General features: G+C 49.6%; 1 long non-coding RNA gene and 2 pseudogenes across 3 annotated transcripts in view; 1 reads left to right on the top strand and 2 right to left on the bottom strand.

The window, feature by feature from the left end:
• LOC146399738 (uncharacterized) overlaps positions 1-14,917 on the bottom strand; it is a 45,256-nt gene that overhangs the window by 29,921 nt on the left and 418 nt on the right. For all 3 annotated transcript variants that reach the window (XR_014814750.1, XR_014814751.1, XR_014814752.1), the window contains exon 2: positions 14,283-14,393. This is a non-coding gene — a long non-coding RNA (uncharacterized LOC146399738). The remainder of the gene's footprint in view (positions 1-14,282; positions 14,394-14,917) is intronic.
• Positions 4,252-5,754, top strand: LOC110255554 (small ubiquitin-related modifier 2 pseudogene; annotated as a pseudogene).
• On the bottom strand, positions 10,121-10,960 carry LOC106504818 (ferritin heavy chain pseudogene; annotated as a pseudogene).

Raw genomic sequence — 14,917 nt, 5'->3', positions numbered from 1 at the left:
CAGGTGGCTCAGGAGGGACCTCAGAGGGACATGAAGTGGCCTTGCGTAACTGTAAAACCAAAATAAAGGCATGCGATACGCCTCAGGGCATCAGGTGAAAGAGAAAAAGAGGCCTGCGTTCAAGTTCAGCAAGATGATGACCCGTGGGACCAGGGACAGGAATGGAAGGGAAAGATGACATTCCAAAGCAGGGCACCCTCACTGCAGGCAAACCTGAGCTGATTCGACCTCTTTCAGCACATGCTACCCTTCTGCTGATCTGATGAATAAGCATCAGGACAGTCCCAGGGGCAAAAGCTCTCTTGCCGGATACGAAGGAGGCGCTCAGGATGGAAGCGGGACGGCTTCTCAGAGTGAGGAGGAAGGCGGTCTTTTCTGAGTCCTCACTTTCCTCGGATTATAAAAATGTAGCCCACCTAATCCCCCCGGCAGAGCCTCCTCGGCTGCCAGCTTGTATCCCTCACAAGCGTCCTATCTTAAAAACAATCCGTTTCTTGCCTCTTGTTGGATTCCTTCTGCGCCGAGACACAAAGAATCCGAGCCTCAGTCAGTCCAGACACGAGGTGAGTGAATCTAATTAAAAAAACCCCATGGGTTCAGAGTTCCCATCGTGGCTCAGTGGAAATGGACCTGACTGGTATCCATGAGGACACAGGTTCAATCCCTGGCCTTGCTCAGTGGGTAAAGGATCTGGCATTGCCATGAGCTGTGGTGCAGGTTGCAGATGAGGCTCAGATCCTGCGTTGCTGTGGCTGTGGTGTAGGCCAGCGGCTACAGCCCGGATTCGACCCTAGCCTGGGAAGCTCCACATGTGGTGAGTGCAGCCCTAAAAAGACAAAAAAAAAAAAAAAACAAAAACAAACGGTGGGTTCAAATTCCAATCGGGTCTGAGTCCTGGCACCTGGGTTCAAGTCCCAAGCTGGGTTTAGGCTGGGCTCGAGGCTGAGCTGCTTCCGTTTCAAATCTGCTGCTCACCCCCGCATCCAGTCACTGCCAGTCCCCCGGTGGACTCTTCCTCTTCCGGGCCCTGCGCCCTAGCTCAGACCTCACTGACGCCCTCTGGACCATCACAAAGGGCTGGCCTCAGAGCCTCCCCTCGCCGCCTCCTCCTCTCTACCCTGAATCATCCTGGAATCAGGACAGGAGCCAGTTTACTCATCCGTATCCTCAGGGAAGAGAACGAAGCCAGAAGCTCTTGGCAGAGGATGAGAGCGTGTCTCGTGGGCATGGCTGCGCCCTGCTTGGAGGAGGTGGCTTCTGGGGACAGGGGAGAAATTAGTGATGGGGAATCAGAACGAGAAAAATGAGAAAGGACTTCTGAATCACTGAGGTACCTGTTGCGAGTCCCCAGGGGTCGGTCAGGGCCTTGGCTGGGCTGCCTCTGAACCAGAGCAGGACCCTGCAGGGTCTTCCTGGCTATAAGTCCTTCCTTTCTCTCCCCCCCCACCTTTTTTTTTGTCTTTTTGCCATTTCTTGGGCTGCTTCCACAACATATGGAGGTTCCCAGGCTAGGGGCTGAATTGGAGCTGTAGCTGCCGGCCTACGGCAGAGCCACCATAACTCAGGATCCGAGCCGCATCTGTGACCTACACCACAGCTCACAGCAACGCTGGATCCTTGACCCACTGAGCAAGGCCAGGGGTCAAACCCACAGCCTCATGGTTCCTAGTCAGATTCGTTAACCATTGAGCCACGACGGGAACTTCTGTCTCCCATTTGTTTTTCTTTTCCTTTTTGGTCTTTTTAGGGCCGCACCTGCAGCATATGGAAGTTCCCAGGCTAGGGGGTGAGTTGCAGCTACAGCTGCCCACCTGCACCACAGCCACAGCAATGCCAGATGCAAGCCACTGAGCGAGGCCAGGCATCAGGATATTGGTCAGGTTACTGCTGAGCCACAACGGGATATAGGCTTTATCCCACCTCCCTGACCTTCCCTGATTCAAACAGTTGCTACCCAGGGCAGGAAGGGGCTGCCGAAACAAGGGAAGAGCCGTCCAGAAACACTGGGCCAGGGTCCCGGCTCCTCCTCGAGGGAGAGACCTAACGATATCTTTGAGTTTTTCTGCAGGAACTAAGGCCCCCAGCCAGGTGGAGGATGGTAACTTCAGGCTGAGCACAGGATTCCTGGAGCCCCACCCGGTTACCTCACTGCCCACCCATCATAAGAAAGACACACACCCTGCAGCCCTCAAAAAACTTTTGCCTATAAAAACTTCTCCCTCCAAACCACTGGAGGGTTTGAGGGCTTCTGAGCGCCCTCAAGTTCTCCTGACTTGGCCCTGCCATCAGCCTTTCTCCGCTCCACACTCTGACCTCTTGGTTTGTTTGGCCTCACTGCACATCGGACACTCCAACTTGTGTTTGCTAACAGCTCAGCTAGTGGGAGCTCAGCCCTTGGCCACAGGCCGGCGCCCTTCCCATCCTTGGCCTGCACACGGGTTCTTTCACGAGGCCTCACTCTGGCAGGAGGCGTGGGGCTCCGGCCCTCCCTAGAGAAGCTCAGAGCGGGAAGCTAAAACTTGATTCTGGGAAGACGAAGGCCCCCCAGGGCAGGAGATGCCAGAGTGGGGTGCGTGTTTGAGGTTGCCTGCTGCGGCATACAAATCCCACTTGTGAGTGTTGTAATCCTTTAACTTTGGCTCTAGATCATTCTTTAGTCCCAAGACATGACACTGCCTCTTAGGTGCAGAGGGAAAACGGCCTTATGTTCTCCTTCTCATCGGGGTCACCTTGGAATCTCAGCCTTTTTAAAGACATGAAAGGCCTTTTATTCCAGCCTCTCTGTTCTCTAGTTAATGTTTTCTCCCCAGAGTATTCCAAACAAACCCAGCTCCTCCCCAGGCACTTCTTTCCCAAGAAGGCTTTTTGGTCTTTGCATGGATTTCTAGAAAGTTCTTCTCGCACCAGGATGGGGAGGCCCGTTCTCACATCCTTGCCTTTGCCTGCTCTGAGTCAGCTCTGTCCTTCCCCATCCTGTTCGCCAGGGCAAACTCTCCTTCCCCAAAGCCCGGCCTAAGGTTGCTTCCTCCATCCTTGTATCTCTCAGACTGAGTTGATTCTGTCTTGGGATTCTCCCACAGCTGCGGTAATGCTGGATCCTTAACCCGCTATGCCGGGCCAGGAATCAAACCTGTGTCCCAGCGCTCCCAAGCTGCTACTGATATGTTGCACCACTTTGGGAACTCTCTAGGCCCTCCTTTATCCCTGATCCTGCTGGATCCTCGCAGCAGCCCTGAAGTGGTTTAACGGCTGGGGACCCACAGTTTATGGGTTAAAACAGCACTAAGCTGTTTTTGTTTTGTTTTGTTTTGTCTTTTGTCCTTTAAGGGCCGCACCTGCAGCATATGGAGGTTCCCAGGCTAGGGTTCAAATCGGAGCTGTAGCCACCGGCCTATGCCAGAGCCACAGCAACACCAGATCTGAGCCGCGTCTGTGACCTACACCACAGCTCACAGCAACGCTGGATCCTTAACCCACTGAGCGAGGCCAGGGATCAAACCCACAACCTCATGGTTCCCAGTCGGATTCATTTCCGCTGCGCCATGAGGGAACTCCAGCACTAAGCTGTTTTAACCCATAAACTACGCCTGCCACTTTTCTAAATGGGGCTCTGGTTGGCAAATGAAGAAGCGGAGATCCCAGGAGAAGTGACTGGTTCAAGGTCACCCTGGAATCCCTGCTGGGAGACCAGGAACCATGTCCTGGTTTCCCGCCTTCCTCATCTGCTCTCCCCCAGCTCCTCCCACCTGACTCACTTCCCTCGGGGCTGCAGGAGCAGAGCTGGGATTCGGGGGGGGGGGGTGCTCTGAGGCATCTGAACTGCCTGGAAGTAGTTCTGGGCAGTAAAGCTTGTGGGCGGAGCACCAGCGGCCTCCCCTGAGTGTTCATGGGGGGAGGGTGATGCTGGCCCTCAGGCAGCTTTGGCACTCAGCATCTCCCATGTCTCCTTTCCACTCCCTGCTCCGGAAAGGGGGGTCCCAGGGGTTCCCCAGGGTCCAGACAGCTCCAGCCATGTCAGCAGGGTGGACAGAGTGCTGTGCCAATTCATCATCTACTGAAATTGCTGTGTGATGACCTTAGGTAAGTCGCTCCATCTCCTTGGGCCTCAGGGTCTGGATCTAGAAAATTGAGAAGCTGGGAGTCCTGTGCTTAGGAACAAGGGCGAGGGAGGGTCAGACTGTTGTCTCCACATTTGACAGGACTGCCACAAGCAAAGGGCGTCACACTTACGTGTGCAGCCCAAGGGGTAAGATGCATAAGGGGAGGCGGAGGAGTGGGTGTAGATTTGAGTCAGGGGACACCCTGGGCAACTGCCTGAGCACTAGAGCAGATCTAGAATGGAAGCAGCTCCCGTCACTGAAGGTATGCAATCAGGGGCCGGGGGCCATTCGGGGGCATGACCTAGAGGCTGGCTGTACTGGCCTGGATGACCCGTGAGTCTGGCTCAGAGGGCTATGATTTTAGTCACCAGGAGGTCCCCTCTGTGCTCAGCACGGCCTTTCGCCCGGTGAGCAGGGAAGTGACGGTGAATGCTCGGGGTCGGAGCCGGCAGACCTAGCGCTGGTCTGCACTCAGATTTGTCAACGTGGTGAGACTTAGGAGAAGTGATTCCTACTCGCTGGGCGACAACTGCCTGATCTTAAAAACTGGAATAATGACCTCTGTCCGGCTGACCTTTCTAAAAACATGGCTGTTAAAAAAAACAAACCACTTGTAAGAGAAAGACAAATACCATATGATACCACTTATATGTGGAATTTAAAATATGAGACAAATGAACTTATCTAAGAAACAGAAACAGAGTCACAGATATGGAGCACAGACTTGTGGTTGCCAAGGGTGGGAGGAAGTGGGGAGGAATGAACTAGGAATTTGGGGCTGGCACATGCAAACTGGCATATACAGAGTGAATAAACAAAGTCCTACTGCATACTGCATACCACAGGCAACATATTCAATATACTATGATAAACCACAATGGTAAAGAATGTGATGGCGTTCCCGTCGTGGCTCAGTGGTTAACAAATCCGACTGGGAACCATGAGGTTGTGGGTACGATCCCTGGCCTCGCTCAGTGGGTTAAGGATCCAGCGTTGCCGTGAGCTCTGGTGTAGGTCACAGATGTAGCTCGGATCCCGAGTTGCTGTGGCTCTGGCGTAGGCAGGCGGCTACAGCTCCGATTCGACCCCTAGCCTGGGAACCTCCATGTGCTGCGGGTGCGGCCCTAAAAAACAAAAAAAAGAGGAAAAGAATACGAAAACATATACATGGCTCCTGGGGTTGCTTGTGTGCTCACTCGGTGCGGACCTGGTACCTCTTTCGTGAAGCGGCAGCGGAGGAGGCTCCAATGAAAAGCCCAAGGAAGGAGTCAAGACTGAGAATAACCATCATATTAACTGGCAGGAGGTGGGGCAAGATGGTTCTGCGGTGCAGTTTAAGGCTAAGAGGCTTAGGAAACAATGAAAGCCTACGGTGAACGACAGGGGTTGTCAATGAGGCAGATCAGATTCCGACTTGACGGGCAGCCAATCAACGCAACAGACACACCTGCACAGGTGGCACTGGCGGATGAAGATGAAACTGATGTGCGCCAATAGCAGACAGGAGGCGTCTTCTAAAAAGGGAAGCTGCTCCTTTACTCCAGAATTCTGCTCCTCCAGACCCAGGAGACACTCTCAATTCGAAAACCGCCATCTGGTTCTACCCCACCCTGACGACGACAGAACAGTTTTCTCTGTTCTGTCATTTCCCCCTTCCCCACTCCTTTACTGCACATAAAGTAACTGCTATGTGTGCACAAGTATACTGCATTTTTTAAAAAAACTAAATGGCGGAGTTCCCGTCGTGGCGCAGCGGTTAATGAATCCGACTAGGAACCATGAGGTTGCGGGTTCGATATCTGCCCTTGCTCAGTGGGTTAACGATCCGGTGTTGCCGTGAGCTGTGGTGTAGGTCACAGATGTGGCTCGGATCCCGCGTTGCTGTGGCTCTGGCGTAGGCTGGCGGCTACAGCTCCAATTAGACCCCTAGCCTGGAAACCTCCATATGCCGCAGGAGCGGCCCAAGAAATGGCAAAAAGACAAAAATAAATAAATAGTAAATAAAAAATAAATGGCCAATGGTATGTTTTGAGTGACATCAAATGGAGATGCGATGGGGAAAATACTGGTTCTGTGAAAATCCCCCCTTTCTCCATTAGTGGCCTGGTCATTCATTTCTTATCTTTATATTCCAGTAAGTTATTTTGCTCTCACTGTTTAACAAAAAAAAACCCAACAACATAAAAATCCTTGCATATCTTGGAGAATTTTAATGTTTTTCATTTATCATTGTAAAACCAAGGACAATTTTATAACTTTTTTTGTCCGTCGCTGTTACATGCAAGGCAATCTGTCTGTAAGCAGGGATAAATTACTCTAAAAGAAATGAATTCTAGATCAGTTTCCCTTCAAGTCAAGCATCTTGTTGTTTAAATAAACTTCTTGTTTAAAATGAAAACAGAAAGCATATTTGTGTGTGTAAACACAACTGGATCATTTGCTCTATGTCAGAAACTAACATAGTCAATCAACAACACTTCAATAAGATACAATTTTTTTTGTCTTTTTATAAAAGATACAATTTTTTTTTTGTCTTTTTAGGGCTGCACCTGACACATGGAGGTTTCCAGGCTAGGGGTCAAATCGGAGATGCAGCCGCTGGTCTACACAACAGCCACAGCAACGCCAGATCCAAGGCATATCTGTGACCTACACCACAGCTCATGGCAATACCAGAGCCTTAACTCACTGAAGGAGGGCAGGGATCAAACCTGGGTCCTCATGGATGCCAGTCAGATTCGCTTCCACTGAGCCGTGAAGGGAACTCCTCAATAAAATAAATTTTTAAAAATTACTTGTAAGCTAAGAAATGCTATGCAAATATCAAAGATAAGCATATGAAACAACTTTTTCGTATGTGTTTTTTCAAAAATAGAGTTTCCTTGTGGCACACCAGCTTAAGGATCTGGCATTGTCACTGCAGCAGCTCGGGTTGCTGCTATGGCACAGGTTTGATCCCTGGCCCAGAACTGCCACCTGCCATGGCTTTGGCCAGAAAAAAAAAAAAAAAAAAAAAAGTAACACATATTTATCACAGCAAATGGAGATAAGACCAAAGAAGAAATTTTAGAATTAGAATTATTTCACCACCTAGAGACAACCAGTGTTAACATTTGGGCATATCTTTCCCTTTTTTTGGGGGGTGGGGGAGGTTGCACCTGCACACATGGAAGCTCCCAGGCCAGGGGTTGAATCAGAGCTGCAGCTGAGGCCTACGTCACAGCCACAGCAATTCGGTATCCGAGTCACATCTGCAACCTATGCTGAAGCCTGAAGCAACATTGGATCCTTAACCCACTGAGCAAGGATGGAACCTGCATCCTCATGGATACTAGTCGGATTCTTAACCTGCTGAACCACAACAGCAACTCCTGGGCATATCTTTCTTTAGTCACTTTTCTATGCATGTATACATTCATATAATTTTTAAACCAAATATTGTATCAAATAACATATACTATTCTGTCCTCTGCTTTCATTTCTACTTAAGATATCTGCATATATTGGAGCTCCCTGGTGGCCTAGTGGGTTAAGGATCTGGCATTGTCACTACTGTGGCTTGGGTTTGAACCCTGGCCTAGGCACTTCTGTACGTTGTGGGCATGGCCAAAGAAAAAGATATCTCTATATAAGTAAACATTTTCTCACATCCTTAAACATTTGTCTATAGGTTCAACCTTTAAGAAAACATCTTATTGAATTATAAGTACAGAAAATCATAACTATTATAAATGTACAGCTCACTGAATTTGTTTTCTTTTTTTGTCTTTCTGTCTTTATATGGCCATACCTGCAGCATATGGAAGTTCCCAGGCTAGGAGTCCAATCAGAGCTGTAGCCGCCAGCCTACACCACAGCCACAGCAAGGTGGGATCCAAGCCGTGTCTGCGACCTACACCACAGCTCAGGGCAACGCCGGATCCTTAACCCACTAAGCGAGGCCAGGGATCGAACCTGCAGCCTCATGGTTCCTAGTCGGATTCATTTCCGCTGCGCCACAACAGTAACAACAGCTCACTGAATTTTCACAAACCAAACTCATCAGTGTAACCACCACTCAGATTACCAGACGAGAGTATTACCAACCCCCCAGAGGGCGGCCTCAGGCCCTTCCAACCACCACCGCCTACCACCGGGGATTACGGCTTCAGACCTAGAAAACGAACTTGTGGTGACCAGAGGGGACAGGTAGGGACAAGGGATAAATCAGGAGTTTGGGTTTAGCAGATTTAAACTAGTATATACAAAATAGATAAACAACAAAGACCTATTATTGTACAGCACAGAGAACTATACTCAATCTTTTGTAATAACCTAAATGGGAAAATAATCTAAAATATATATATATTTTTATAATGGAATCACTTTACTGAACACCTGAAACTCACACAACATTGTAAATCAACTATACTTCAGTGAAAAATAAATTCTAAAAAATAAAACAGGAGTTCCCATGGTGGCTTAGCCGTTAATGAATCCGACTAGGAACCATGGGGTTGTGGGTTCGATCCCTGGCCTCGCTCAGTGGGTTAAGGATCTGGTGTTGCCCTGAGCTGTGGTGTAGGTTGCAGACACGGCTTGGATCCCACCTTGCTGTGGCTGTGGTGTAGGCCGGCGGCTACAGCTCCGATTAGACCCCTAGCCTGGGAACCTCCATATGCCGTGGGAGCAGCCCTAGAAAAGGCAAAAAGACAAAATAAAAATAAATAAATAAAATAAACATTGTATCTGGCATTGCTGTGGCTGTGGTGTAGGCCAGCAGCTGGAGCTGTGACTGGATGCCTAGACTGGGAATTTCCATATGCCGCAGGTGCCACCCTAAAAAACAAAAATAAGATAAATAATTGAAAAAATAAAAGAAATGGACATTGGTATTATCTACTGAGTACTCAGATTTCACCGGTTTTACATACACTCGTCTGTGTGTGTGTTTTGTGTCGTTTTAAGTTCAAAGCAATGTTATCACTGGTACACGTTCACATAACCACCATTAGACTTAAAATACAAACATAATTGCTCCATTTCCACAAGGTTCCCTCCTCTAACCCTTTATAACCACATCCACTCCTCGACTCCCGCTCCTAACCCTTGGCAACTGTTCATCTGTTCTCCATCTTGATTTTTTTTTTTTTTTTTTTTTGTCTTTTTGCCATTTCTTGGGCCGCTTCCACAGCACATGGAGGTTCCCAGGCTAGGGGTCCAATCGGAGCTGTAGCTGCCAGCCTACGCCAGAGCCACAGCAATGCAGGATCTGAGCCGCGTCTGCAACCTACACCACAGCTCAGGGCAACGCCAGATCCTTAACCCACTGAGCAAGGGCAGGGATCCAACCCACAACCTCATGGTTCCTAGTCGGATTCGTTAACCACTGCGCCATGACGGGAACTCCTCGATTGATTTTTTTAACCTCAAGAGTATTATATAAACAGGGAGTTCCCGTCATGGCTCAGTGGAAAGGAATCTGATTAGTATCCATGAGGATATGGGTTCAATCCCTGGCCCCACCCAGTGGGTTAAAAGATCTGGCATTGCTGTGGCTGTGGTGCAGGCCAACAGCTACAGCTCTGATTTGACCCCTAGCCTGGGAACCTCCATAGGCTACGGGTGTGGGCCTAAAAAGCAAAAAAAAAAAAAAAAAAAAAAAACCACCTCAAAAAGAATATTATATAAATAGAAGCATACAGCATATAACCTTTGGGATTGCCTTTTGCAATGCAGTATAATTTCCTTGAAATCCATCCAGGTTTTTGCATGTATCAATAGTTCACTCCTTTTCATTGCTATGAAGTATTCCATGGCATGGATATTCCATCATTTGTTTAACCATTCACCTGTCAGAGGACTTTTAAGTTGCGTCTGTTTCTTGACTATTCTGTATCATTATGAATATTTGTGTACAGATTTTGTGTGGACATAAATTCATTTCTCTGGGATAGATGCCTAAAAGTGTGACTGCTGGGCATGCAATGAGTACACTGTTTAGTTTCATACTAACTTTTTTTGGGGTGTGTGTGTGCCAAATTACTTTATTTGAAGGAATGGTACTAAGGAAAGAACTGAAGTAGATGCTTTGGTAGGACTTACAGAAAAGGGAAAGGCAACCCGAACATGCATGCACTGCCTTGGTGACCAGGGAGTTCCCCCCGTGGCTCCGGGAGGCCAGCCTAGGGCTTAGCTCTCACTGCTCCCCAAGGTGTGCTTGTCGACGACATACTCGGCCAGGCCATACTTGGGGGCCCCCATCCTGTGCAAGTTGGTAACGTGGTCACCCAATTCTGGGATGGATTTCACCTGCTCTTCTGGGTGAGGCGTCTCCACGAAGTCACACAAGTAGGGGTCATTTTTGGCAGTGGCCAGTGTGTGCAGTGCCAGCAGGGACGGATTCCCGTTCTGTTCCCAAGTGCAGGGCACACTGCACTGCATCAGCCCCGTTCTCCCAGTCATCCCGCTCTGGTTGCCAGATATCCTGAAGGAGGATTCGGCCACCTCGTTGGTTCTGCAGCTTCATCAGGGTCTCAGCATGTTCCCTCTCCTCGCGAGATTGGTGAAGAACGTATTCGGCAAAGTTCTTCAAAGCCACATCATCACAGTCAAAATAGTATGACGTGGACAGGGAGACGGAGGAGGCACAGAGCTCCAGGTTGGGCTGACGGTGGATGGCCGCCTCCGAGTCCTGGTGCACCTGCCAGGAGCACGAGGTCGTCATGGTGGGAGGCGGAGGAGAAGCGGTAGTGGCAGCGGTGGCCTTGGGGCGATCTGAGGACGCTGGGAAGAGGTGGCCTGGGCTGGCTCTGAGCGGCTGGCCAGCCGGGGCAGGGGATGAGCACCTGGTTCCGTCCAAGCACTGTTGAAGCAGGAACCCGCGGGGGCTCTCCACAAAGACTGTCTCTAATGACTTATAATAACCTGTCAAACTCTTTTCCAGAACGGCCCTTCCCTTTTGCATTCCCACCAGCAATGCACAAGACATTCAGCGTCTCCACAGCCTCATCAGTGTTTGGTGCTGTCACTATTTTTGATGTGGGCCATTCTGAGAGGTGTGTGGTGGCATCTCACTGTGTTTTTTGTGTTTTTGCTTTTTGTCTTTTTAGGGCTGCACGCATGGCATATGGACATTCCCAGGCTAGGGCTCAAATCGGCCTACACCACAGACACAGCAACGCGGAATCCAAGCCTCATCTGTGACCTACACCACAGCTCCCCCTCAACGCCAGATCCTTAACCCCCTGAGCGAGGCCAGGGATCAAACCTGCGTCCTCATAGATGCTAGTTGGGTTTGTTAACCTCTGAGCCACGACGGGAACTCCTTTCACTGTGGTTTTAAATTTTTTTTTTTTCATTTTTACTTCCGTTGTCTTTTTTTTTTTTTCTTTTTAGGGCCACACCCACAGCATATGGAGATTCCCAGGCTAGGGGTCTAATCGGAGCTGTAGCCACCGGCCTACGCCAGAGCCACAGCAACACCAGATCTGAGCCCGGTCTGCAACCTACACCACAGCTCATAGCAACGCTGGATCCTTAACCCGCTGAGCGAGGCTAGGGATTGAACCCGCAACCTCATGGTTCCCGGTCGGATTTGTTTCTGCTGCGCCACGATGGGAACTCCAATTTTTTTTTTTTTCCCCATTTTCCATTTGTGGTATTTGTTCTTCTTCTGCTGAGATTTCAGAGTTCTTTGTATATTCTCAAGATAAATCCTCTGTCAGGTATGTGGTTTCCAACTATTTTCTCCCAGTCTGTGTCTTGTCTTTCTATCCTCTTCACAGGGTCTTTCGTGGAGCAAGAAGTAAAATTTTGATGAGATGTAAATTATTCATTTTTTCTTTTATGGACTGTGCTTTTGATATCAAGTCTAAGAATCTTTTTGCCTAGCCCTTCGTCTTTAAGAGGCTCTTTTGCTTTTTGCCCAAGACGTGTAATTTTATATCTTACATGTAGAGCTGCGATCATTTTGAGCTAATTTTGCATAAAGGGTGAAGCTGGATTAAGGGCTGGGTTTGGTTTGTTCGGCTTTGGTTTTGCCTCTGCAGAGCTTAATTTTTAACGGGTGGCCGATATCCTATCCTTAGACGTATCATGAGCTACTCACACAGCCGCCCTGCTCACGAATCTGCAGAACGATTTCAATATCCTTCACTGGGCGAGGCATATTCTTCTCCACGATTATTTCCCACGAAGAGCATTTCAGAGGTGGAATTCCTGCAGCAATGTTTAGGGTCTTGGGTACGTATTGCCAAACTGCTCTTCAGCAAAGTGTGTGGGAGTTCCCATCATGGCTCAGCGGTGAACGAATCTGACCAGAAACCATGAGGTTGCAGGTTCGATCCCTGGCCTTGCTCAGTGGGTTAAGGATCCAGCGTTGCCGTGAGCTGTGGTGTAGGTCACAGAAGCGGCTCGGATCTGGTGTTGCTGTGGCGTAGGCTGGCAGCTACAGCTCTGACTGGACCCCTTGCCTGGGAACCTCCATATGCCGCGGGAGCGGCCCTAGAAAAGGCAAAAAAAAAAAAAAAAAAAAAAAGTTTGTGCCGATGTGCTCTCTCAAGCTGGGCATGAGACACCTAATCCCCTGGCCACTCCCTTCCTTCCAGAAGGGACCACCTCCTGGAAATAGAACAGTGCCCACGGGCTCTCCACGATGTGTTTTGTTTTTTTCCTTTTCTGCTGCACCCACGGCACAGGGACGTTCCCAGGCCAGGGAATGAATCCGAGCCAGGGCTGTGACCTACGCCACAGCTGTAGCAACGCCAGGTCCCTAACCCACGGAGCTGGGCTGGAGATGGAACCAGCACCTCCACAGAGACAAGCTGGATCGTTAACCTGCTGCACCACAGCGGGAACTCCTCCGTGGTATTTTAATTTGTATTTCTTTGATTACTAAAGGCAATTTGGAGAGGGGCAGACCTGGGGGATTCTGGGCTCCCATGTACTCTCCTCTCTTGTCACTGGATGTATGGCCCTGGACAAACCACATACGGCCTCTCGGACCCTCAGTTTTCTCTTTTGTAAAGGGAGCTAACAATGCCATCCGAGGTCCTCACAGGTTTTTGCTGAGATCAAAATATATCATGGACAGAAAACTATGACACTTACAATGGATAAAAAACAAAGTCCTACAATACAGCACTGGGACAGTATCCAATTTCCTAGGATAGGCCACGATGGAAAATAATATAAAAAATGTGTATCTATGTATGACTGGGTCATTTTGCTGTACAGCAGAAATTGGCACAACATTGTAAATCAACTATACATTAATAAAAAAATAAACAAACATATCAGTGCTTTGAGACATTACATGCTATTCATGATATAAGGCATCACTCGTTTTACTGTTTTTGGTTTTGGTCTTCTGTCTTTTTAGGGCCGCACCCACGGCATAAGGAGGTTCCCAGACTAGGGGTCCAAGAGGAGCTGTAGCCCTGGCCTGCACCACAGGCACAACACAGGATCCGAGCCTCATCTGCGACCTACACCACAGCTCACGGCAATGCTGGATCTTTAACCCACTAAGCGAGGCCAGGGATCGAACCCGAATCCTCATGGATGCTAGTTGGGTTCGTAAACCGCTGAGCCACGATGGGAACTCCCATTTTTACTGTTACTTTTAGCAGTTCCCTTTCCTAACTTATCAGCACTCCTGGCTGAGCTGCCAACGAGCTCAAGACCCAGTCCTCACTTGGATCCGGCTTAGACTAATGGTGTAAGGGCAGCAGGGAGAGGGTCACAGGAGTGAAATATTTGGTGTGGCACCAGCCCAAACCGACATGGGGCCCTGTGCTGGGACACGGCCCTGAACCTCAGCCTTGGGGAACACACGAAGGAGCTCCCTGAGGCCCTCAGCGGGCCAGGCCATGGGATGGGGGCTCTGAGTGTGGTGCAAACGTGTTGTAAACACATTTTAATGTTAATGTCCCCAGATTCCCATGAGGGAACAGAGCTCAGAGGGTAAAAGGTCTTGGATGGGGTGATGCAACTAGAAAGTGGCAGCAGCAGCCGGGATGCAAGAGGCCCCCAACTTTCCCTGCCACCCTCATTTGAGAGACAAAATACTTTCCCTGCTGGCCTCCCCTTGTGCCTGGGAATCCCGCATAACCAAATAATCTCAGGAAAATCTCTGTGTTTCCTGTTAAAAAGCCACGGACTAGCTGGGAGCAGTGGCCCACGAGACGTTCTTGTGTTTACCTTGTGCTGAGCAGGGCCCCGTGGGGCGCAAGGAGGACACCTGCCCAGGAAGCTCAGAGGACCCAGGTTCAAATCCGCGGCCACTTGGTCGAGCAGCCTTGAGCAGGTTACCTAAGAAGAAAAACACAAACTTAGGTCCGCAGGACTTTCTCTGAGGCCCAAGGCGCTTCCCAGCCCCAGAATAACCACCCTTGGCCACGAGAGCAACCAAGCAGCACGACTAGAGGCTGATCAGAGGTTGGTGGACTGGGCTGGAGCCCGGATCAACGCACGTGGACCACTGGCGGCAGGGCCCAGAGTCCCTTCCAAGGTCATGGCCAACCCTGAGGAATGAGTCAAGGAGGCTGACTCTCTGGGATTCTCTTTCTGAATCTGTAAAGTTAGCAGTCTTTTTTTTCTTTTAAGGGCCGCACCCGCGGCATATAGAGGTCAAATTGGAGCTACAGCTGCCGGCCTATGCCACAGCCACAGCAACGCAGGATCTGAGCTCTGAGCTGCATCTGCAACCTACACCACAGCTCATGGTAACACTGGATCCTTAACCCAGTGAGCGAGGCCAGGGATCGAACCCACATCCTCATGGTTCCTAGTCAGATTCATTTCCGCTGTGCCGCGACAGGAACTCCTAAGGTTAG

The sequence above is a fragment of the Sus scrofa genome, chromosome 9, assembly GCF_054392235.1.
Source record: "Sus scrofa isolate SSC_HxYL_T2T_F1_AM1 chromosome 9, Sscrofa_HxYL_maternal_Yorkshire_Landrace_v2.0, whole genome shotgun sequence".
Classification (NCBI taxonomy): Eukaryota; Metazoa; Chordata; class Mammalia; order Artiodactyla; family Suidae; genus Sus; species Sus scrofa.
This window is presented reverse-complemented; position numbering and strand designations above follow the sequence as displayed.